The sequence below is a fragment of the Mobula birostris genome, chromosome 3, assembly GCF_030028105.1.
Source record: "Mobula birostris isolate sMobBir1 chromosome 3, sMobBir1.hap1, whole genome shotgun sequence".
NCBI classification, from domain to species: domain Eukaryota; kingdom Metazoa; phylum Chordata; class Chondrichthyes; order Myliobatiformes; family Myliobatidae; genus Mobula; species Mobula birostris.
The window spans coordinates 124,265,534-124,290,306 of NC_092372.1; the positions used below are offsets into that span (position 1 = coordinate 124,265,534).

General features: G+C 48.2%; 1 protein-coding gene across 3 annotated transcripts in view; it reads left to right on the plus strand.

Moving 5' to 3' along the window:
- The first annotated feature begins 6,875 nt into the window (after positions 1-6,875).
- The window catches only part of LOC140195264 (uncharacterized), a 45,078-nt gene continuing 27,180 nt past the window's right edge, over positions 6,876-24,773 (plus strand). Inside the window, exon 1 of one of the 3 annotated variants that reach the window (XM_072253325.1) lies at positions 6,876-7,081. The gene's annotated coding sequence lies outside the window, so the exon portion shown is untranslated. Of the gene's footprint in view, positions 7,082-10,853; positions 10,992-22,020; positions 22,150-24,773 lie in introns of those variants that run through there. The other 2 variants (XM_072253327.1, XM_072253324.1) reach the window with 2 other exon arrangements.

The window sequence follows — 24,773 nt, forward strand, 5'->3', positions numbered from 1 at the left end:
ACCCGATCAGAGTCACGTGAAACCATGGGGGCAGGTGATGGATGGTCGTTTGAGCAGCCGCTGCATATCGCAAGTCCTGGTTATGTGACTCCTGAAGCCAGGCAGACAGTCTCGGAAGAGAATTATTAATAATAGCTGCGATCACGCTCCTTGTAAAGACACTGGCCATAAGAAGGCAACGGCAAAAGGAGTTCTATAGGAACATCCACATGACCATAATTTTCAAAGAGCATGATCGCCCACGCCACGACAGGGCACATAATGACTTAACGTGTTAGAGCGGTGCTCGGGGTCGCATGGGAGGCACGGGATGGGATGTAAACGATCCGGCTCCTTATATTATTGACATTGACGCTATTATTGTCACACGTAGAAAGAAGTTTCTTTTTGTTTCGCGTGTCATCCGGACCGGCCGTAGACGGTAGCCGACCAACAGGGCGCTCACAAGGATTCGCTGACTCTGGGAACGCAATCCAGTTACAGCATATCCCCAGGTCGTACTCCTTCTATACGAAATATTGTCCTGACGAAGGGTCTCGGCCCGAAACGTCAACTGTACCTCTTCCTATAGATGCTGCCTGGCCTGCTGCGTTCACCAGCAATTTTTATGTGTGTTGCTTGAATTTCCAGCATCTGCAGACTTCCTCGTGTATACAATCCGTGGCCCCTTTTCTAAGGCACATCTGTTTGTTGATGCGAATATCTAATCAGCCAGTCATGTGGCAACAATTCAATTCATATCATCCAGCAACCTGCCAAACTGGCTGTTCTGATAATTCAGGAGTTTATCTTTACACGGCATTCCAAGTAACATTTTAAAAAGCCAAACCGTGATTGAAAGATATATATTCAACGGCCACTTTATTAAGTACATCTGGGCCCCTGCTCTTTAATGCAAACATTTAATAAGCTAATCATGTGGCCGCAACTCAATGCATAAAAGCATGCAGACGAGGTCAAGAGGTGCACTTGTTGTTCAGACCAAACATCAGAATTGGGAAGAAATTTGATCTTAGTGACTCTGACTGAGGAATGATTTTTTGATTCCAAATGGGGTGGTTTGAGTATCTTAGAAACAGCTGATCTGCTGGGATCTTCATATACAACGCCCTCTAGAAAAACAACAAAACATCCAGTGGGCGAAAACGCGTTGTTAATGAGAGAGGTCACAGGCGAATGGCCGAACTGGTTCAAGCTGATGGGAAGGGAACAGTAACGCTAATAACCATATGTTACAACAGTGGTGTGCAGCAGAGCATCTCAGAACGCACAGCACGTCGAGACCTGCTGTGGATAAGGTACAACAGTATAAGACCACGAAGGTTCCCTCAGTTGTCACTTTATTAGGTGTAGAAGGTACGTAATAAAGTGGCTTCTGAGCGGAGTCTCAACGGACACAAACGAGAAACTTACCGAACTTATTCTTCGCTTCTGCAATGCACCAATCAACGTTTAAGATTCAAGAGTCTTTATTGTCATTCGTCAGTATACGAATGTAAAGGAGAACGAAATCATTGTTACTCCCGATGGGCAGTATATAAAAAAAACAATAACCAACAAGAAGACGATAAAATATCACATTAAAGCTGAAAAAGAGGATCACCAGGCTAGTAATTTCTGGATTCCTGCCCGTGACACGTGCCAGTGAGGGCAAGAATAAGATGATTTGGCAGATGAGTGCGTGGCCGAAGAACTGGTGCGGGGCCAGGGGTTCATATTTCTGGATCATTGGGATCTCTTCTGGGGAAGGTACGACCTCTACAAAAGGGACCGATTACACCTAAACTCAGTGGCTACCAATATTGTTGCGGGCAGGTTTGCTGGAGCTGTTCGGGAGGGTTTTAATTAATTTGCCAGCGAGGGATAGGAACCTGAGTGAGACTGCTGAGGATGAGGCGGTGAGTTTACAAACTGAGGCAGTATATTGTGAGACTGCCACCAAGGACAGGATGGTGATAGGGCAAATTGCAGATAATGGAATGAATGTTGCAATGTAAAAGAGGGGACGAAATCGAAAGGTGTGATGAATACAGGACTGAAAGTGTTATATTTGAGTGCGCGCAGTATACGGAATAGCGTAGATGAACTTGAAGCACAGTCACAGATTGGCGTGTATAATGTGTGGATATCACTGAATCGTAGCTGAAAGAAGATAGTACTGGGGGAGCTTAATATCCAAGGATACACAATCTATCGAAAGGACAAGCGGGTAGGCCGAGGGGGGTGGGTGGCTCTGTTGGTAAAAAAATGAAATGAAATCATTAGAAAGAGATGGCAGAGCATCGAAAGGTGTGGAATTGTTTTGGGGTCCAGCTAAGAAACTGCAAGGGTGAAAAGACTTTGTTATGTACAGGCCTACGCACAGTAGCGAAGATATGGTCTACAGATTACAACGGGAGATAGAAAATCCATGTCAAAAGGGCAATGCAGCGATAGTCATGGGGGGATTTCAATATGCAGTTAGACTGGGAAAATCAAGTTGGTGCTGGATCCCAATAAGGGGAATTTCCAGAATGCCTACGAGATGGCTTTTTACAGCAGCTCGTGGTTGAACCAACGAGGGGTATGGCTACTCTGGATTGGGTATTGTGCAATGAACCGGGGTTGATTAGAAAACTTATGGTAAAGGACTTCTTAAGGGCCAGTGATCAAAATATGATATACAGTAATTCACCTTGAAATTTGCGAAGAAGAAGCTTAAGTCAGATGTATGAGTATTACGGTGGAAGGGAATTACAAAGGCATAAGAGTGGCCAAAATTGATTGGAAGGGGACACGAACAGGGATGACGGCAGAGCAGAAATGGCTAGAGTTTCTGGGAGCAATTCGGAAGGCACCCGGCAGATATATCCCGAAGAAGAAGAAGAAGAAGAAGTAGTATTTTGAAGGCATGATGATGCAACTGAGGCTGACAAGAAAAGTCAAAGCCAACATAAAAACCAAAGAGAGGGCATATAATAGAGCAACATTGGTAGAAAGTTAGAGGACTAGGGAGCTTTCCAAACAACAGAAGGCAGCGTAAAAGTTATAAAGGAGAGAAAGATAGAATACGAAGGTAAGCGAGACAATAATATTAAGGAGGATAGCAAAAGTTACTTCAAATATATAAAAAGTAAAATAAAGGTGACAGTTGGCATCGGACCACTGGAGAATGGTAGTGGAGAAGTATCGATGGGGAGCAAGGAAATGAATACGCATTTTGCATCAGTCTTCACTATGAAATATACTAGCAGTTTGCTAGAATTTTGAGAGCGTCAGGGAGCAGAAATGAATGAAGTTGCCATTGCTGGGGAAAAGGTGCTTGGGAAACTAAAGGCCTGAAAATAAATATTCACCTGGACCAGATGGGCTGCACCTCAGGGTTTTAAATGAGGTGTGTGAAAAGACTGTGGAGGCATTAGTAATAATCTTTCAAGAATCAATAGATTCTGGCATGGTTCCAAAGGACTAGAAAAATGCAGTTGTTACTGCAAGGAGGCAGAGAGGCAGAAGAAAGGTTATAAATGCCAGTTAGTTTGACCTCAGTAGTTGGGAAGATGTTGGAGTTGATGGTTAAGGATGTGGTTTCGGGGTTCTTGGAGGCACATGATAAAATAGCCCGTAATTGTTTCTTTAAGGGAAAATCTTGCCTAAAAAAGCTGTTGGAATTCTCTGAAGATATAACAGATAAAAGAAAATGTTATCCACTTGGAATTTCAGAAGGCCTTTGACAAGGTGCCACACATGAGGCTGCTTAACACGTTAAGAACCCATTGTATTACTGGAAAGATACTAGTTTTGGCTGATTGGCAGGAGGCAAGGAATGGGAATAAAGGGAGACTTTTCTGGTTGTCCGCCAATGAGTAGTGGTATTCCACAGGGGTCTGTGCTGGAATCGATTCTTTTTACGTTGTATATCAATGATTTGAATGACGGAATTGATAACTTCGTGGCCAAATTTGCAAACAATATGAAGGTAGGTGGAGGGGCAGGTAGGGTTGGGGAAACAGAGAGGCTACTGAAGGACTTGGAGAGATCAGGTTATTCGGCAAACAACTGACAAATGGAATACAGTGTGGAAAAATGTTTGGTCGTGCATTTTGATAGAACAAATAAAAGCGTAGATTATTTTCTAAATGGAAAGAAAATGCTAAAATCTGAGATGCAAAGGGATTTGGGAGTCCTTGTGCAGATCTCCCTAAAGGTTAATTCAGCTGGTTGGGTCGGTGGTGAGGAAGGCGAATGCAATATTGGCATTTATTTCGACAGGACTAGAATATAAAAACAAAGATGTAGTGTTGAGGCTCTATAAGGCACGGGTGAGGCCTCATTTGGAGAATTGTGAACAGTTTTGGGCCCCTTAATTAAGAAATGATGAGCTGGTATCGGAGAGGGTTCAAAAGAGTTTCACGAAAATGATTCAGGGATTGACAGATTTATCATGTGAAGAGCTTTTGATGGCTTTGGGCCTGCATTCACTGGAAGTAGGAAGGATAAGGTGGGGCTGACCTCATTGAAACCTGTCGAATGCTGAAAGGCCTCAGTAGAGTGGATGTGGAGAAGAAATATCTTATGGTAGAAAAGTTAAGACCAGAGCACACGGCCTCTACAGAGGGGGTGGGGGCGATCATTTACAACCAAGATGAAGAGGATTTTTTTTTGCCAGTGATGAACCTGTAGACTTCGTTGCCACAGGCGGCTGCGGAGGCCAAGTCATTTGGCATATTTAAGGCGGAGGTTGATAGATTGTTGAATAGTCAGAGCATGAGGGGATACAGAGAGGCGGCAGGAGACTGGGGCCGAGAGGGAAAAGGATCAATCATGATGAAATGGCGGAGCAGACTCGATGGGCCAAGTGGCCTAATTCTGTTCCTATATCTTATGGCCTTATGCTCTCAAGAAATATAAACACATATGATTGTAGACTGAATGAATGTTCATAAAGTGACGCTAGGCACTGGAGTGTTTCTGATTAGAAACGATAAAGTGGTGGGAGTGCAGTGGGCGAGTTAGCGGGTGGAGGTATTGATCAGCCTTACAGCTTGAGGAAAGTAACTGTCTTTGAGTCTAGTGGTTCTGGCGTGGGTGCGGCGTAGCCTCATCCCTGTTGGGAGTGGGACGAATAAACCCTGAACAAAGTATGTGGAATCCTTCGTAACTTCCGGGGCTCTTTTCTGGCACCTTCTGTATGTATTGTATATCCTTGATGGATAAGAGGGGATGCCCAATGAAGAAGAGTTCAGCGAGCGAAGTTTTTTTTCTTTGGAGAGAGGGAGTGTGAGAGATGACCTGACAGAGGTGTACAAGATGGTAAGAGACATGGGTAGGCTGGTGACGTCGCTGGGTCTGGCAGTTTTAACTACCCGTGCAGAGCCTCCTTTCCGCCGCAGTAAAGTTTCCACATCAGTCCCTCTCCGGAATGACGCTGTACCTTTCGTCAACGCAATTTCACGCGACATGTTATGAACAAGTGCGCATTGAAATGGATCTTCTTGGGTGCGTGTGTCTGGTGGCGGGGGATGGGGAGGGAGTATGGTCGAACCAGTAACCATTTCTGGGTGAAATCACGCCCACTGGAAATTGGCCCTTTGGTTTTAGTGTGGCTGACACTTAGCGTGATCAGCAGTTTGGTCAGTAATGCAGAGTGTTTCTCTCATTGGCTACGTCAGTTAATATCGCTGACGTTGACCCACCATCTCATGTGTCAGCCACAGATCACCTGGGAATTACCGGCATTAACAGTGGGCCAAGTAAAGGGATAAGATGCCTTATACATGGCCTCACTCGGGCTGGATTGCGCCGGCTGTTTCACTGGTTACAAACTTTCATAGGACATAGAGAAGTACAGGCCAGTAGGCCCACGATGTTATGCTGACCTTTAACCTGCTCTAAGATCAATCTAACTCTTCACTTCCCACAGCCCTCCATTTTGCTTTCGCCCATATACCAGGAGACCTTAACAGATCAGTCAGCATCTGTGGAGGGTATAAACAGTCGACATTTCGGGCCGAGACCCTTCATCATGAGGACCTTTGTTGAAGGGTCTTGGCCTGATACTTTGTCTGTTTATTCCTCTCCATTGGTGCTTCCTGACTGCTGAGTTCCTCCAGCATTTTCTCTGTGTTTCTCAGGATTTCTAGCAAATGTAGAATCTTTAGTGTTTTTAACTGCCCCTACAGTATCTGTCTCTACCACCACTATGCCAGGATAATATGGGAATTGGCAAGGTGGCTATAGAACCTAGAACATGACATGTCAGTACAGGCCTGCCGAGTTCCTCCAGCATTTTGTGTCTGTTGCTTTGGATTTCCAGCATCTACAGATTTTCTTGTGTTTGTGACAGTACAAAGCACTGTAATTGACAGTGGACCTTTAAGGTGGTTCTAACCATAGCTTCCTAGTTTCCTATCATCCATGTGCCTCTAAGGGTCTCTTAGAGAGACATGCTGAATCACTGCTAGGCACAGGAACTGTTCTGTGGCGGGCAGGAAGGCTCTACAACAATGCCCAACGCATCACTGGCACTGGCCTACCTGCTATGAAGGACATATATACAGAAAGGTGCCAAAGTGTTCCACCCACGCTGCTCATGGACTTTTTGTCCCAATGCCATCAGGACATTGTGGACATACAATCAGTGGAAGTGTAGAGTACAGCTGCTGACTGAAGGAAGCAATGCGCCCCCAGAAGGGGTATATTCCTACTGCAAGTGCCAGCCGTTTGGGGCCTCGCTAATTTGCAGACCACAGTGAATTCACAATCGGCTTTCAAAGGCCGGCGACAGCGGAACGCTAATCTCCAGGCAGCTTCAGACCACGTGGCTCCGTGACCTCGAAGTGGGCTGTTGCGCAGAAAGCTTGAAGCGAGCGGCAGGAACAATAGCGTCTTCGGCTGCCGGCTGATTGACAGCTGCGCCCGGAACACGGCGCCGTTACACCGCTGAGGTTGAGAGGCTGAACTGCACATCGTCCTCGTTCTGAGTCAGTCCCACTCACTCCGTTTTATCCGCATTATGCCCCCCTGCGAGAAAACTGCATGTTGTAGAGTGAGGGAAAGCCCGCACCCGTGTTCTCAAGCAGTTAATTGACGCTTGTTCCGCCTGGTAAGAATTTAAACCTTTTTCTTCTTCTGAAATGCATTGTAGTAATTGACTGGACAACAGTGCCCTCTGGTCGCCTGTTGTCAGAATAACTAGGACGGTGAAAGAACAGATCTTTGTAAACGGGTGTCCCGTCTCTTATTTCTCCCTGTGCAGGTGTTTACTCAAATGGTACTGAATCCTCGAAGTCGTTCGGCCGGTATTATTGCCCTCGGCGCTGTTCTTTATGTTTGGTGTTCAGTGGGGGGAGGGAGAGGGAGTGAGACCCGAGGGACCGACGTTTACGGCCGTGTACTGTCGGAGTGCAGGCCTTAGTAAACGGGTGTCGCCTGCCCCCTCTCCGCATTCCAAGCAATTGCACTTGTCCAACTCAGCGATGTGTGTTTGCAAGCTGGAGACGGCGCACTTTTCCGCTGCGTTCGGCAGTTGCTGCGCGCCTCCCGCGTCTCTGCGGCCTCTGCAATCGCCTTTATTTACACCTGTTAAACACTTCCCGTTTTTAAACCGACACTCCGCAAACCCTAAAGGCAATGTCGCTCCTTTCTGTCCATAGGACCATAAGGCATAGGAGCAGAATTAGGCCGTTCGGCCCATCGAGCCTGCACGGCCATTCCATCATGGCTGATGTGTTAACCCTCTCAACGCCATTCTCTTACCTTCTATCCATTCGCACGCTTTGGTACCCTTACTAATCGAAAACCTATCAACCTCCACTTTAAATACACCCCATAATTTGGTCTCCACGGCCGCCTGTGGCAATGATTTGCACAGATTCACCACCCTCTGGCTAAAGAAATCCCTCCCCATCGCTGTTCTAAATAGACATCCGTCTATTCTGAGGCTGGCCCTAGGCTCCCCCACTATGGAAACATCTTCTCCACATCCACGCTGTCCAGGCCTTTCAATGTTTGATAGGTTTCAATGACATGCCCATTCTTCTAAACTCCCGCGAGACAAGGCCCAAAGCTATTAAACGTGGCTCATATGTTAACCCCTTCATTCCTGGAATCATTCTCGCGAACCTCTTCGACCCTCTGTCGCTCCGCGCTGAGAGTCTCTGCTGTGTAGCACCTAGCCAGCACCACTCCTGCGACTCTTGGGCTCCACGGAGTTTCCGAAACCAGTAGGAAAATTGCTCACTGCTTCTCAGTTATAACCCTAGTTTCGTCCCTGCCCCAATAAACTTAGTGTTCACATTACAAACTTGCTCACATAAGCCCATCATCCCTACCGGGGTATAGGCCGCCGACAGCAGTTCGCAGGAGTCCTTGGTGCTGGGCCACCCTTTCACGTTCCTCCCAGGTGTAGCCCATTTTTGAAGATACACACAATGTGCTGGAGGAGCTCAGCAGGCCAGGCGGCCAGACACGTCAACTGTTTATTCCCATCCTTAGCTCCCGACTGTCCCGCTCAGCTCCTGCAGCACACTGTGTGTATTGCTCTAGATTTCCGGCATTTGCAACACCTCTTGTGCCCATCTCTGAGGATCGTTCCCCTCTCAGAGATGAGGTCTTTGGAGCTTCTGGTTCACATTTCTGCAGTGCTGGAATTTTATGGGATGGGGTTGCTATCCGCATGCCCAATCCATCTTCTTTTCACAGCCAGGCTTGGGACTGCCTGTGGCCAAGTTCCACGTTACCTGGCCTTGCAATGAATTTGCTCGTCCCTTTCCCGCAAACTTCACCACATCCTGAAACTGTCTTCCTAAGAAGAGAATCAGCCATTCGCTGCTTCCAGGCTCTCTGCCGTGTTCTCATGCTCTGCATGAATTCTCAGGATTGCCTCACCTGAATTTCGTTGTGGTATTTGCGTCTGGGTTGTATTTTGTACTTCTCCTGGTTGCATTGTTTCCCCACATGAATGTCAGTCTGGTGCTATCTTCCATGTATCTGTTTTGCACCTGAAAGTCGCTGATTTTCATGTTGCCCAGAGTAACAGTTGTATAGCCTGTGACAGACAAGGGTTTTCAGAGGTGATGCAATAGCTAAGGAAATGTTTATTTGCTTTTTTAGAGATTCAGGGCAGAACGGGCACTTCCGGCCCAATGAGGCTGTGCCACCCAGCGACCCTCCAGTTTAACACCAGCCTAATGACTGGACATGTTCTTCTTAAGTCCCATCACCCCTGCTGGGGCTTAGTCCGCTGACAGCTGCTCACTGGAATCCTGGGTCCTGGGCCAGTCTTTCATGTTGTCCCTGGGTGTAGCCATCTTTGTAGGTCTTTCCTCTCCCAGTGATAATGTCCTTGCATCTTCTGTTGGCGTTTGTGTAGCTTCGGGGTTTTGCGGCATGGGGTGGCGAGCTCCATGTCCATCCCTCCTCCCTTCACGACCAGACTTGGGATCGTCCATGGAGGAATTACAGGACAATGTACAGTGACCAATTAACTTTACTAACTGGTACATCTTAGGACTGTAGGAAGAAACCAGCACCACCCAGAGCAAACCGACAGACATGGAGAGAAGGTACAGACTCCTTACAGGTGTCACTGGAATTGGGTTCCGAACTCTTGATACCCAGAGCTGTAATAGCATCACGCTAACCACGACACTACCATGGAGCTCTGCAGGAGGAAATGCCCTCATTTAGCCAGCAGACAGCACTGAGTCAGGAGTAAGTGGTCCCTACCCACCCCATCCAGCAAGCTCTCAAAGTCAAGCAGACGCAGTGGAATTCCTTTAGCGTGAAGGGTGGTGAATCTGTGGAATTCATTGCCACGGATAGGTTCTTGGTAAGTATGGGCGTCAAAAGCTATAGGGAGAAGGCAAGAAAATCAGACTTGATGGAATGGTGGAGAGAGACTAGACGGCCCGAATGGCCTAATTTTTCTCTTACGTACGCCCTCTAGGGGACTTTCTAAGCAGAAGCAACTAATCCGTTTGTAGATTAGTCCTGAGGAAGGGTCTCGGCCCGAAACATCGGCTGTTTATTCATTTCTATTAATGCTGAAACGCCTGCTGAATGTTGTATGTGTTGCTTTGGTTTTCCAGCATCTGCAGAATCTCGTGTTTAGAATCTAGTTTACCTTGTCAATACTGCAAAAGGTTCTGGGTTGGAAGGCTCTGGGATCTCGAACACGGCCTCGACTGTCAGAGTAAATACCTTCTGACAAAATAAAACTGATAGAATGAAAGAGGAATTTTATTTGCGCATTAACTCGGAGGAGTCCTTACAAGTGCGGACGAAATCGCAGCCGGATGCGAGAATCGAGTTCAGTATTGGCAGAGTGTGACGGGAGTACTTGAGTTAAATATCTGCCAGCGGAGGAAACTATCCAAGGCAAACTAGGTCCTAATTAAGGGTTTCGGCCGGGAACTGTTTCATCTCTTTCCATATTTGCTGCCTGGCCTGCTGAATTCCTTCAGCATTTTGTGTGTGGGGAGAGGGACGCTCACTCAAAATTAAGAGAGCCTCTGAATTTAAAACCGATCTGTGAACCATTAGCAGGCGCAGGCAGAGGGGAGAAGAGAAGAACGAGCACTGGGTGCTGCAGACACATGCAGAGTTGCATTGCCTGCCCCCACTGCAGGCTCCAGGCCCTCGCGCTTGTTGCCCCGGCAGGGTTGTTCGGTATCCCCGCGGTGATTGGCAGATGAGCGTGTCAATCATTGACGGGATGATTGACGGGTGGGCGTGGCCCGGCGGACCGGTGACCTTTGGCGGGCGGAGCGAGGCTGGGCCGGGCCTCCGCCCTCAGGTAATCGCTTCGCTTCTTTGGCAGCGGCCGGATATGGGCTTCTCCCGTCTCCACCACCTGAGGCCGGGCAGAGCTGAGGTGGAGGCCGGGACCCTGCCGCCGACGTCATCTGAAACTGGATATACTGTACACGGCGGGGCGGAGGGAGGAGCCTGCGAAACGACAGGGGGGAGAAAGTGGCTGCGAGGAGAAGAGGAAGGAGGGGAGTAGTTGCGAGGTGAGGGGAGGGTGGAGGAGGAGCAAGCAGGGACGGGGAGGAGGAAGGTGGGGTGATGTGAAGAGGGGGAGGGGAGGTAGGGGGAGGGGGAGAGAAGAAGGGCAGGTTGGAGAAGGATGGTATTGGAGGGGGAGTAGAGGGTTGAGCGTCGGGGTCTGATGAGGGGTGAACGGTGGGGGCGGGAAATGGGGCTGAAAGGTGACTGAAAAAGGTGGAACGGATTGGGAAGTGAACAGATTAGAGAAGGGGAGAGGAGGAATGGCAGGAGGGAGAGGGAGAGTGGAGGGGAAAGGGGAGCAAATGGAGAGCAGAAGAGGAGGGAATGGAATTGGGAAGGGGATGGGAGGGAGAAAGAAGAGGTGAAAGGAGAGAGTTCTGACAGCAGTTTTGTGCGGTGTGTTGGGCAGAGGGAATGAAGGCCGACTGAGTTCTGGTTATAGGAAAGGGGAGTGCCAGGTAAGGGACAGAGAGAAAGTGTGAGGCAGGGGTTGGGGATAGAAGGATGAGTGGAAGAGGCATGGAGGAAGGGAGAATTGAGTGGTGGAGGGCTTAAGAGGGTGGCATGAGGGGCAAGAGATGGGACATGAAGTCATAAAAAGTAGTTGTGGGGTAGGGGCATTGAGGATGGAGAATTCAAGAGATGGAAGGGGTGAGGCAAAGATGCCGTAGGAGGGATGAGGGTTGAAGGTATTCATAAGTGGGTTGAGGGGACAAAGGTCGAGAGGGCTGGTGGATGTGAAATGGGTGGTATAGTGGTGGTGGGTGGCATTAAGCAGAGCAGAGTCAAGTGGGGAGAGATCTTGAGTCTGAAGACAGAGCTCATGACTGGTGATTGAGGAGGTTGAGAAGAGAAAGGAGAGTACAATTGTGAGAGTTGTGAGGGAGCAAAGTTGAGGGGCACTGAGTGCTGAAGTGGTTGTCAGTGGTTGGAGAACATGTCTTATGAGGAAAGGTTGAGTGAGCTAGGGCTTTTCCCTTTGGAGTGAAGGAGGATGAGGGGTGACTTGATAAGAGGCATAGATAGAGTTGACAGCCAGAGACTTTTTCCCTGGGGCAAGGATCGCTAGTAAAAGGAGGGCATAGTTTTAAGGTGACTGGAGGTAGGTCCGGGGGCGGTATCAGAGTTAAGTTCTTTACACAGAGAGTGATGGGCGGCATTGCTGGTGATAGAGACAGATACATTGGGCTATTTAAGAAAAAGGTGATAGTACGACGGAGAGTATGTAGGAGGGAAGTGTTCGATTGATGTTGGAGTAGCTTAAAAGGTCAGCACAACATGGTGGGTCGAAGGATCTGTACCCAGTTCGATGCTGTATGGCTGATGAAAGGGATGGTATTGAGGGGTTGTGAGGGCATAAAATGGGGTGTCTTAGTGAAGTGTATCAAGTGAGGGGATAGAGTGGGGTGTCTTAGTGAAGTGTATCAAGTGAGGGGATAGAGTGGGGTGTCTTAGTGAAGTGTATCAAGTGAGGGGATAGAGTGGGGTGTCTTAGTGAAGTGTATCAAGTGAGGGGATAGAGTGGGGTGTCTTGGTGAAGTGTATCAAGTGAGGGGATAGAGTGGGGTGTCTTAGTGAAGTGTATCAAGTGAGGGGATAGAGTGGGGTGTCTTAGTGAAGTGTATCAAGTGAGGGGATAGAGTGGGGTGTCTTGGTGAAGTGTATGAAATGAGAAGTGGCAATGAGTTGAAGATTGAAGGTGGAGGAAGTGTTTTCATGAGACAGGTTTGGAATTGGATATTGTGCAGTGGGAGTACTGTAAATCATGGTGAGGTGGGAGGTGAATAACGAATGAAGGGAAGTGATGGGGTACCAAGAGGTGGGGATAGGCTAGTTGAGGGAGGGGGCTGTGGTTGAGGATGGAAGGGAGGAGTCGAGGGTGGAAAAGAGCAGTCATTGAGGGTGGAAGGAAGTTGTGGTTGAGGACGGAGGAGAGGAGTCGTTGAGGGTGGAAGGAAGTTGTTGAGGATGGAGGGAGGGGTCGTTGAGGGTGGAAGGAAGCAGTGGTTGAGGACGGAGGGGAGAGGTCGTTGAGGGTGGAAGGAAGTTGTGGTTGAGGACGGAGGGGAGGGGTCGTTGAGGGTGGAAGGAAGTTGTGGTTGACGGAGGGAGGGGTCATTGAGGGTGGAAGGAAGTTGTGGTTGAGGTCGGAGGGAGGGGTCGTTGAGGGTGGAAGGAAGCAGTGGTTGAGGATGGATGGGAGTATGGTTGAAGCTGGTGGGAAGTTTATTTATGTATTTAGCAGTGCAGAGCAGAATAGGCCTTGCCAACCCTGTGAGCTGTCTGCCCCAGTATCCCTGAGAACCCTGACTTTATCATGGGACAATTTGCAATTCTACCCGGCACAGTACTGTGGGAGAAAACGGGAGGACCCGGGGAAAACCCAGACATTGCACGGGGAGGATGTACAGAAGATGCTGCAATTGAACTCTGAACTCTGACATCCCGTGATGCAATAGCGTCACAGTAACCACTACACGACTGTGGCAGTCTAATTGGATGTTTAGCGCTGGATGGGAGGAGGAGTAGCATCAACTTAGAAGGACCGGAATGTATGGGAGGCTGAGGGTGCAGACAAGAGGAGAGGACAGGACAGAAGCTGCAAGGAGTGTGGGGCGGGTGTGGGGAAGAGAATGGAGGAGTGGGAGGATGGGTCAGAGTATAGTGGGAGGGTGAAATTAACAACTATGAGGTTGAGAGGGGTTTCCAAGGAAGAGAGGGGCTTGGGTGTGGCTGTGAAGATGAGGTTCTGAAATGAGGTGTTGAGGGCGGAGATGAGGCACTTTGGGAATTGATGGGAAGGCAGTGTGGTGGGATGTTAAAATGGCAGATGAAATGGGGAGTTTAATACAGGTGAGAGCAGGAAGCTGCAGAGAAGGGCAAGGATATGGGGTGGGGAAGAGGGGTTGTAACGGAGAGTGAGATGTGGGAGATGAAGGATGAGAAGGGTGGGTGCGATGTTGGGCTTTGGTGGTGGAGCATGGCTCCGGAGGGTGTTTTGAAGGTTTATGGTGGAAATCTGCTTGGTGGCAGTGGCTGGGTGTGGAGCGGGAGGTATGTAGTGTTGTGGGTTTGTAAGAGGAGTGGAAAGTGGTGTGGAGTTAGTGAAGAAAAGTGGTGTGGAGTGGGAGCTGTGTTTGTGGGCATAGAGGGCAGGGTGGGAATTCAGGGCAAACATCAAGGGCAGTGAAGAGCAGATAATGAAACGGCAGAATTAGGTCATTTTGGAAGGGAAAGATGGGAAGAGGGGGGATTGGGGCAAGGAGGAAGAGACATGGATTGAGGTAGAGAGAGAAAAAGGCAAGTGTGGGAATTGGGAGAATGGGGAAAATTCAATGGTGGGACCAGGACAGGGAGAGGTGGGAAGAGGGAGGGTGAAGGGAAGAGGAGGAAGAGATGAGGGTGGGGTAGGTGGGATGAGACTGGGGATAAGGCAGGGTGATGGTGCAAAGAGATTGGGGTGAGAGTAGAGAGGAGGAGGGATGGCTGAGAGTTGTAGATAGGGTGAGGATGGTGGTAAGTGGGGTGGAGGTGATGGGTGTAGATGGGGTGAGGGTGCGGGTAGTTGGTGAGAGTTATGTGGAGACAAATTGAAATGAGGATGGGGATAGTGGTAGGTGGGAAGAGGGAGGCAACGGTAAAGTTAGAGGCAGGGGAAGGGAGGACGAAGCAGATGAGAGGGACGGACAGATACGGATAGGTGTGAGGGATCGGACGAGTTGATAAAGTGTGAGGTGTCAGGAGAGGGGAGGGGGCCTGGTACTGGAGGAGAAAGTAGGGGAGGTTCGGAGAAAGGGAATGAAGGAAAGATGGATCTGGTGAGGTAGACTGGGAGGGAGAGAAGGGTGGTGGGATAGGGGAGGGAGTGGGCAAGGCGGGGGCGGGATGGGGGGAGCAGAGGGTTAAAGGGAAAGAAAAGTCTAGGTGAGGGGATGTGGAGAGGAGGTTTTCTATTGTGGGGGAGTCGAGGTCCAGAGGGCACAGAGTCAGAATAGAAGGATATATATTTAGAACAGACGTTAGGAATTTCTTTAAGCAGAGAATGGTGACTGTGGAATTCATTGCCACAGTCGGCTGTGGAGGACGAGTCATTGTGTATATTTAAGGTGGAGGTTGACAGGTTCTTGATTAGTCAGGGCGTTAAAGGTTATGGGGAGAAGGCGGGAGAACAATTAATCAGCCATGATGGAATGGCAGAGCAGACTTGATGGGCTAAATCGCCTAATTCTGCTCGGTATGTCGTATGGGTGGGGATGGAAGGAGAAGAGTGGAACTGTGCACTTGGGCGGTAAAGAAGTGGGGAAGGGGAAGGCAGGGAATGGCGGGATCGCGAGGGAAAGGTAGGGAGGTGACAATTGGAAGGGCGTCGAGGAAGTGAGAAGGAAAGGACAGGCTGAGGCAGACGGAAAGGGGAGAAATATTGATGGAGAGAGGGAATGGGAGAAAAGGACAGTGATGGAGGGGTGGGAAGGAAGAGGAGGTTGAAGAGAGCGGGTGGCGGAGTAGCAGGAAGATGGAGGAGGGAGGAGAAAGTGAGGGCAAAGGCCACATGGGGATGGTGGGGTAGTAGTTCGAAAATGCGATGCAGACCGAGGGGGAGAGCGGAACTGGATTGGGAGGAGAGGAGGGAAATATGGTCTGAAGGAGACAGTAAAGTGAAGGAGGTGGAGTGGACACAAGACGAGGGGGGGGGGTGGGGATCGAGGGAGACAGGATGGGACGGGGTGTTGTCGAAGAGGCGGAGCGAATGAGCAGCAGAAGAGATTGAGTGGAGAAACGCGTGAAGCGTTCGGAGGGAGAGATGGGAAAGAGAGAGGGGACGAACGGCGATGGGGGTATAATTAATAAGAGGAAGAAGTGTTTTTTTCCGTTGACGAAAGATAATTAACCGGGGGTTGTAAGGGAAGCAATGAAGTAAACACTGCGGTGCACTGACGTAGTTGTTGACTTGGGCTTAACGTGAGGCCAACAGAAAAACACGGCCATTGCGACCCCATTAGATTCTTGTCCGTCCCGGTTTTAAAAATCCCATGGGGTAGGTTAGGGTCACATTTGAAAAGTGTGCGATCGGTGAGTGCGTTGCTAATCTCCAGGAAAAGGCAGGCAAGTAAATTATCGGAACCCCTCAGCTGATTCTGTCAATAAAAAAAACAGAAATAGCTGGAGGTGCTCTCTACGCCAGGCTGCGTCGGCAGAAGGGAGAGGGAGAAGTGAGAGGTACATAGAAAAAGGGAGCAATAAAGAGAGGGCGAAAGATAGAGGAAGAAAGAAATAGAGAGAAGAAAGAGAAGGAGAAAGACAGAAAGCTAGAGAGGGTGAGATAGAAAGTAGAGAGGGGAAAGAAATATTTGAGAAGAGAGAGGGAGAAAGCGAGAGAGAGAGAGACAGAAAAAGAAATAGAGGAACGACGGCAAAGAGAGATACATAGAGGGTAGAAAGAGAAAAAGAGGGGGAAGATAGAGACAGAAATAAAGAAAAAGCAAAATAAAGCGAGGGAGAAAGTGAGAGATTACTTTCACAGGAAGATGGAAAAGTTAGCACGGAAAAGCAGAGTTGTAGAGAACGGGGAGGATTGGGGAAACAAAACGCAGGTCCACTATTTCCCTCTTCATTGATGCTACTGGGCATCAATGCCGGGCATTGAGAGCCTCAGCACTCTGAGACGATATATGTTTTTGTTGAATGTGTAAATACCGAGTTATCGTCAAGAACGAAAATATGAGCGGATTTCATTTCGGTTCAGTGCCCCAAAAATCAATTTACGATGTAATCATAGTAAAGATGCATCAGAGAATGAAAGTAACTTCTACGCGAAATAATCTTGGATCAGAAAGTCATTTATGTGCACATTTACTAGAAGCATATCTTTGTTGTTAAGGATGGGACGTGGGACAGTCGGACAGCAAAGCCCCTCACTGGGAAGTGAAAACTGAGTCTTTTGATTGTAGTCCCAGTACAAGTTGACCAGTTCTTACGAGTTTATTCAGGGTGGTGACTGTTGTGTGGCATGTGGACGTACCTTTGTAGCCCTGTAGAACACGACAAATTCTGCAGATGGCGCCTCTCCTCCCTTTTAAAAAAAACCACATCCACTCTCCTCTCAGATTCCCCCTCTTTCAGCTCTTTCCACCTATCAGCTCCGTGCTTCTTAGATACTCCCCCTCCCCCACCCGCCGGCTTCATCTATCCCATTTTAGCTTGTCTTCTTTCCCCTCTCCCCACTTTTTTTTATTCTGGCATCTTCCCTCTTCCTTTCCAGTCCTGTCGAGTTCAGGGTCTCGGCCCAAAACGAGGACTGTTGATCCAGTTTCACGGTGGCTGCCTGACCTGCTGAGTTCCTCCAGCACTTTGCCTTTGTAGCCCCATTTCGCAGCCCCTGTATCTACCTGCACCATTCCCTCGCTCACTTGGCCCCTTCTCACCTGGGTCAATCTGTTGCATGCTAGATCCCGCTTCTCCCCTCCCCTTATATATTGGTGAACGTGGCACTCTCAGACAGATACAGGGTCTGGAATCGAGAAGTCAACCACCCCTCCTACACACACACACACACACACACCTCACAGAACTTTTTTTGTCGACAATGTTTTGTTTTCTCCGAATAGTATCAATACTGGTTTCTAACTTCAAAACAGAAGCGCAGAGTTGGTCGCCGTGGTTATTGTAACTTAGGAACGAAATTCTACCTTTATAGTCATGTTGATCATCTAGTTTTGGCAACAGTTCAGGAACATTAGTCCAAAATACGTTGACGTAGACTGGAAGTAGTCGGTAGCGTTTCCCACTCCCTGTCCGTTGATCTATGATACTGTATCTAGCCGCGCACTTGGTGCTTATTGATACCAACATCCGGTTTTTCCAGTGCGTCAGTCATAGGTAACGTTGACAATGGATAAAAAAATGTGGCGTAATGTTATTTGAACTACTCAGAGATGCTTAACTTTGTTAACGTAAACAATCAGTGGCCACTTTTTTAGGGACACCTGAACACCCTATTAACGCAAATATCTATGGATTCATTGTTGGTGCCAGACGGTGTGGTTTGGGTGTCTCAGAAACTGTTGATTCTTGTGGTGTTCACGCACAATAGTCCATACAGTTAACAGAGAATCGTGTGAAGAACGAAAAAGCAATGACCAAAACCCCTAGCGTCATTAGAGAGAGGCCAAACTGACGGTAACTCAGATAACCACGTTTTACAACCACGATGTGCAGAAGAGCGTTTCTTAACACACAACAGGTCAATCTTGGATGTGGAAGGGGAGTAGAGGACTACAGTCGATGGCCTCTTACAGTTGATCCAATTATTAACCATTTCCCTATCTAATATGAGGCTCTGAGATAAGAACGGAAAACGTGTCGTACTTCCACTGGTCTGCGGTGTAGCCACATAGTATGTGGAATGGAAGCGTTTACTGGCGCGGTTACTTGTAGATTAGCCGCACGCATTGCGGTTTCGGACTACCGTTCTGTCGGATGTCGGTGCCTAGTGACCAGGCAAGGCCGCCGCCGGGGGTAGCAACCTGTCAGTGAAAGTGGAAGCCCTCCTTTGGTTGCGGTCGACCTAACTGTCTGTGCAAGCCAGAACAGTACAATATGGAGAGCAAGCTGTTGCCCCATATAGCAGCACCCCAACCCCCACCCCCACCCCCACATAGCGTATAGAAACATAGAAACATAGAAAATAGGTACAGGAGTAGGCTATTCGGCCCTTCGAGCCTGCACCGCCATTTATTATGATCATGGCTGATCATCCAACTCAGAACACCGCCCCAGCCTTCCCTCCATACCCCCTGACCCCCGTAGCCACAAGGGCCATATCTAACTCCCTCTTAAATATAGCCAATGAACTGGCCTCAACTGTTTCCTGTGGCAGAGAATTCCACAGATTCACCACTCTCTGTGTGAAGAAGTTTTTCCTAATCTCAGTCCTAAAAGGCTTCCCCTCTATCCTCAAACTGTGACCCCTCGTTCTGGACTTCCCCAACATCGGGAACAATCTTCCTGCATCTAGCCTGTCCAATCCCTTTAGGATCTTATACGTTTCAATCAGATCCCCCCTCAATCTTCTAAATTCCAACGAGTACAAGCCCAGTTCATCCATTCTTTCTTCATATGAAAGTCCTGCCATCCCAGGAATCAATCTGGTGAACCTTCTCTGTACTCCCTCTATGGCAAGGATGTCTTTCCTCAGATTAGGGGACCAAAACTGCACACAATACTCCAGGTGCGGTCTCACCAAGGCCTTGTACAACTGCAGTAGTACCTCCCTGCTCCTGTACTCAAATCCTCTCGCTATAAATGCCAGCATACCATTCGCCTTTTTCACCGCCTGCTGTACCTGCATGCCCACTTTCAATGACTGGTGTATAATGACACCCAGGTCACGTTGCACCTCCCCTTTTCCTAATCGGCCACCATTCAGATAATAATCTGTTTTCCTATTTTTGCCACCAAAGTGGATAACTTCACATTTATCCACATTAAATTGCATCTGCCATGAATTTGCCCACTCACCCAACCTATCCAAGTCACCCTGCATCCTCTTAGCATCCTCCTCACAGCTAACACTGCCACCCAGCTTCGTGTCATCCGCAAAGTTGGAGATGCTGCATTTAATTCCCTCATCCAAGTCATTAATATATATTGTAAACAACTGGGGTCCCAGCACTGAGCCTTGCGGTACCCCACTAGTCACCGCCTGCCATTCTGAAAAGGTCCCGTTTATTCCCACTCTTTGCTTCCTGTCTGCTAACCAACTCTCCACCCACACCAATACCTTACCCCCAATACCGTGTGCTTTAAGTTTGCACACTAATCTCCTGTGTGGGACCTTGTCAAAAGCCTTCTGAAAATCCAAATATACCACATCCAAAGGAACAGCAGTAGCAGAACCCTTTACAGTTTAGCACCAGCGGCATCGCGAGGATTGCCAGTGTTCAACCCAACGTGGGATTGCCTTAGAGACGCCAGCTCCGAACCTTTCCTTGGGATTTACTCACGAAGCCTTCTCCGTGGGTGTGTATACGCAGTGGAGGTTCGACATCAGATTTTTCGTTCTCCTAGATGAACCGCCAAACACGGCTGACGAGCTCCATCTACCCGAAGTGACAGGTTTTAAGATCCCAGAAACCCGGCTTTGCCTGTTCTTCTGTCAGTAGAAACGGTCCTGCCGAGTTTAGTAGGTAAGCCACACGTGAAGGCTTCGAGCTGTGCTTAGTTGTCATTTTAGATCAGAGATGAGGAGGAACTTCTTTAGCCAAAGAAATTCATTGCCACAGGCGGCTGTAGAGGCCAGGTCGTTGAATATATTAAAGCGCAGGTTGGTAGGTTCTTGATTAATATGGGCATCATAGGTTATGGGGAGAAGACAGGTGAATGGGGTTGAGAGGATATAAAATCAGCCATGGTGGAATGGGCGGGGCGGACTCGATCGGCCAACTAGCCTAACTCTGCTCCAATGTCTTTTCTAGTCTGGTAGACTGAAGCCAGTTAGGAATGTACTGGCTTAATGGTTTAGACCATGAAACACCCGTTGTCCTGCACTGGGGACATAGACGATCCTTGGGTAGAAACAGCGGATCAGCCCGGATCGGAGTGCCGATGTGAATGCCAATATGTTCCCGTGGAATTCCCCCAGTTCTGGGAACACCAGAGTAAATGCCAGCGCAAATTGAACAGGCTAGCCGGGGCGGGACTTCAACTCACACTTTAGCTTGGACAGCCGCAAATATAACAGCAGGTTGCAATTTTAATGAACGGTTGTGGCACAGTAGAGCACAGAGAGGACTGAAGCGATTACCAGTTTTGAAATCCCGTCCCTTCGCCTTATGAATTGGTTCTTTAATGTAGCCAAATCCTAATGAAGGGTCTCGGCCTGGAAATTCGACTGTTTACTGCTGTCCTTAGACGTGACCGGACCTCCAGCATTTTGTGAGTTAGGCTGTAATGCAGCTAAAGGTCGTTATATGATTGAGCACTGGTGGAGGGCGATCGGTACTGGGACGAGGCAGATGGTCGGTTTTGATCCGAGAACTGGAAGAGCACTGCGCCGTGAGAGGTTCGAGTAGCAGGCTCACTCCACTCCAAAAAAAGATAAACCTCTTGATAGCCTTAGGAACTTGCTTCGCCTCGCCCTCGCCCCCCACCCCACCCCACCCCACCCCACCCCACCCCACCCCACCCCACCCACACACCTTGTAAAATCAGAAGTAACAAGCCTGGGTGTTGTCCCAGATTCAGAATTCAATTTTAAATTCCACATAAACTAAGTGATCAGACCAGCATTTCTACACTTAAGAATTATTGCAAAGGCACAGCCGCTTCTGCCACGTAATGATGCTGAGAAACTAAATTATACCTTTATATCGAGTAGACTAGGTACTGCAATGCACTTTTTACTGACCTTCCAAAGCAATCTAGTGGCAAACTTCAACTCATTCAGAACACCACAGCTAGACTTTTAACCAAAACCAGGATGAGGGAACACGTCACTTTTGTCTTAGCTACTTTGCATTGGCTTCCTGTATCATTCAGAATTGATTTTGAAATTCTCTTACTTGTTTCTAAAACTCTTAACGGTCTGGGATCAGGGTACGTCACAGAATTGCTTTCGTTTTATAATCCAGCTCGAGCTCTCATGTCTTATTCCGTCCGTATATTGAATTTAAACAATCTTTCTGAAAGACAATTGGCAGGTCATCTTTATTTTGAAGTACGCTCCTAAATTGTGGAATTCAATACCTAAAACTGTAAGGGATGAAGACTCAGTTGACACTTTTAAACGCCAGCTCAAAACCTATTTATTTAACCTTGCTTTTAACTGACTTCCGTTTCTCTTTTATATTCGTATTTATTTTATTTTCATGTTTGTACTTTATCCCATTGTAAATCACTTTGAATACATCGTTTTGTATAAAAAGTGCTCTATAAATAGTTATTAATATTACTCGTTCACGGTTTCTGCTCGGAGAAGCGTTCAGCGCTGTCCGCGCTGTGCAGAGAATGCTGGGGCCCTCTAGCCCCGTGAGCGGCTGGAGGTCGTGCCGTATTAAGTGTCGCTTCCACGTTAACCCCGCCGCATTCGGCGACCTGTTAGCGACGAAGTGAGTGAACCCGACAAGTCCCGCAAAGATCACGGAGTTCTTCGTTCACCCATGGGTAAGGGGGTCTACCGTTGGCGAGATCAGCGCTCGCGATCTGAGCTTGGCGTTTGCGTGGCTTTGAGAGACAGTATGCGAGTGGCAAGGTGTAGGCCGGGCATGAACCGGAGCATGAGTGCGTGAAGGAGGCGAAGCGAAGTATCTCCCTAATGGAATCGTGGCGGGTGCTTTTCCTTAAACCTAGCGCGTTGTTCAGCCAGGTGTACCCAGCCAGCTTTTCCGCAGAGTTCGCTGTGGAGTATCGGCGTTCTTGCTCCATATCCTGCCGTGAATTTTAATCGTCTGCTACTGCCGTGTTTCGCTGAGGGAACAACGGGGGGGTTTTCACAGGTCTTCAATCTTGAGTTTATCGTCCAACTAGTAACGGGAAACCCATAGCGATGGCGCAGTACTCCTGTAGAGTAGAGTTGGGTGGAGTGTGCACAAGTTTTTTTTATATATCACACTGACACGCTATAAAGCCCGTCTTCTGGCCTGTTAGTTAAAGCTTCCTCCGTGCCTTCTGGTTGAACCGACCTCATCGTGTGCAACCCCAATCCCTTCCCCCGAAGTGCATTTTCTCAGTATTTTAAAGTTCCTTGGCAAATAAAAAATCGGGAAGAAGGCACAGAAGCCTCGGGATCTACACCACCAAGTTCAGGAACTGTTATTAGCCCTCAACCATTAGGCCCTTGAACCAGAGAGGATAAGTCCACTCAGGTTCACTCGCTCCAATATTGGAATGTTCCCACAACCCATGGACTCACTTTCAAGGACTCATCTCATGTTCTCAATATTTATTGTTTATTTATTATTAATATTTATTTTTTCTTTCTATTTGTATTTACACAGTGTCGCCTTTTGCACATGGGTTGTTTGTCCTTCCTGTTGTCATAGTCATACTTTATTGATCCTGGGGGAAATTGGTTTTTGTTACAGTTGCTCCATAAATAATAAATAGTAATAGAACCATAAATAGTTAAATAGTAATATGTAAATTATGCCAGTAAATTATGAAGTAAGTCCAGGACCAGCCTATTGGCTCAGGGTGTTTGACCCTCCAAGGGAGGAGTTGTAAATTTTGATGGCCACAGGCAGGAATGACTTCCTATGACACTCTGTGCTGCATCTCGGTGGAATGAGTCTCTGGCTGAATGTGCTCCTGTGTCCACCCAGTACATTATGTAGTGGATGGGAGACATTGACCAAGATGGCATGCAACTTAGACAGCATCCTCTTTTCAGACACCACCGTGGGAGAGTCCAGTTCCATCCCCACAACATCACTGGCCTTACGAATTGATTGATTGATTCTGTTGGTGTCTGCCACCCTCTTTGGGTGTGGTCTTTCACTGATTCTATTGTGTTTCTTGTATTTACTGTGAATCCCTGCAAGAAAATGAATCTTAAGGTTGTATATGGTAATATATAAGTACTTTGATAATATATTTACTTGGAACTTTGAGTTAGTTAGGCATCTCTATCTTAAAGCCAAGTGACATTTGGAAGTTGGATGGGATGAGATGTGTTGATCTGCGAGCAGGCTTCTCGCCTTGAGTGCAGAAATATATCCCCTCACTGGTTCATATTCAGATTTAGGGTGACACAGGATTATTGACTTTGTTAATTACTTTCTTTAAAAAAAAGCTCAAAGGTGAGGGGGAGAATCATAGCATAAAAATTAGAATCTGGATGAGTTGGACTGGATGCCAGCCAAGAGAATTCAGGAGGTGTAAGGGGAAAGTTTTTGACGCAGAGGTGCCCGGAATGGATAGGGTGGTTAAGAAGGCATCTGTCACGCTTACCTTTACTAGTTGCAGGCACTGAGTTCCAAAGTCAGGAAGTTATGCTGCAATTTCATGAAACTCTAGTTAGGCTGCATCTGTAGTACTGCATTGCATGTACTGTAGTTCTGGTTGCTGTTGTATAGGAAGGATGTTGAGGCTTTGGAGAGGATGCAGAAAAAGGTTACCAGGATGCTTGCTGCCTGGATTAGAGAACACGTGCTGTAATGGAGGTTTGGACAAACTTGGGTTGTTTTCAACCTTTTTTCTGGTGTCTTCCCCCTTTCTTTCCAGTCCTGGTGAAGGGGCTCGGCCTGAAACTTCCACTATTTATTCATCTTCATTAATTCTGCCTGACCTGCTGAGTTCACACCCATGCACACGTCCCATGCACACGGTGCACGTCGGAAGCGCGCGCACACCCACACACCCACCCCCCCCATCAGGGGCTTTTGCCCCTGTAATAATCCTTCTGTAATTCAAGGGATGAAGGTCAGTTTGTTGTCGTGATTGAAGGAAGCATGCAAAAACAATGATCTCTCAGTGCCGCTTGGTCAGACGTGGCAGTCCTGATCATCACTGGCAGGCTTCCAGGGGTGGGGTCCCTATATTCATGGGGTGGGGGTGTAGCATAACCCGCGGCCAGGTCCATTGAGTAGGTGAGGGGAGAGAGGCCACGTCCTGGGCCGCCGTGGGATGAGGGGGTGAGGAAAGGCATGGGGGTACCCAGAACTAGAGGACAGCTTCAAAATTGAGCGGCGACCTTTTAGAACGGGCTACTACTACTATGTCGACTCAGGCCTAGGGGGCTGGCATCAGGCACGATGACAGACTCTCCACTTCTCCCTCTCCCTCATCAG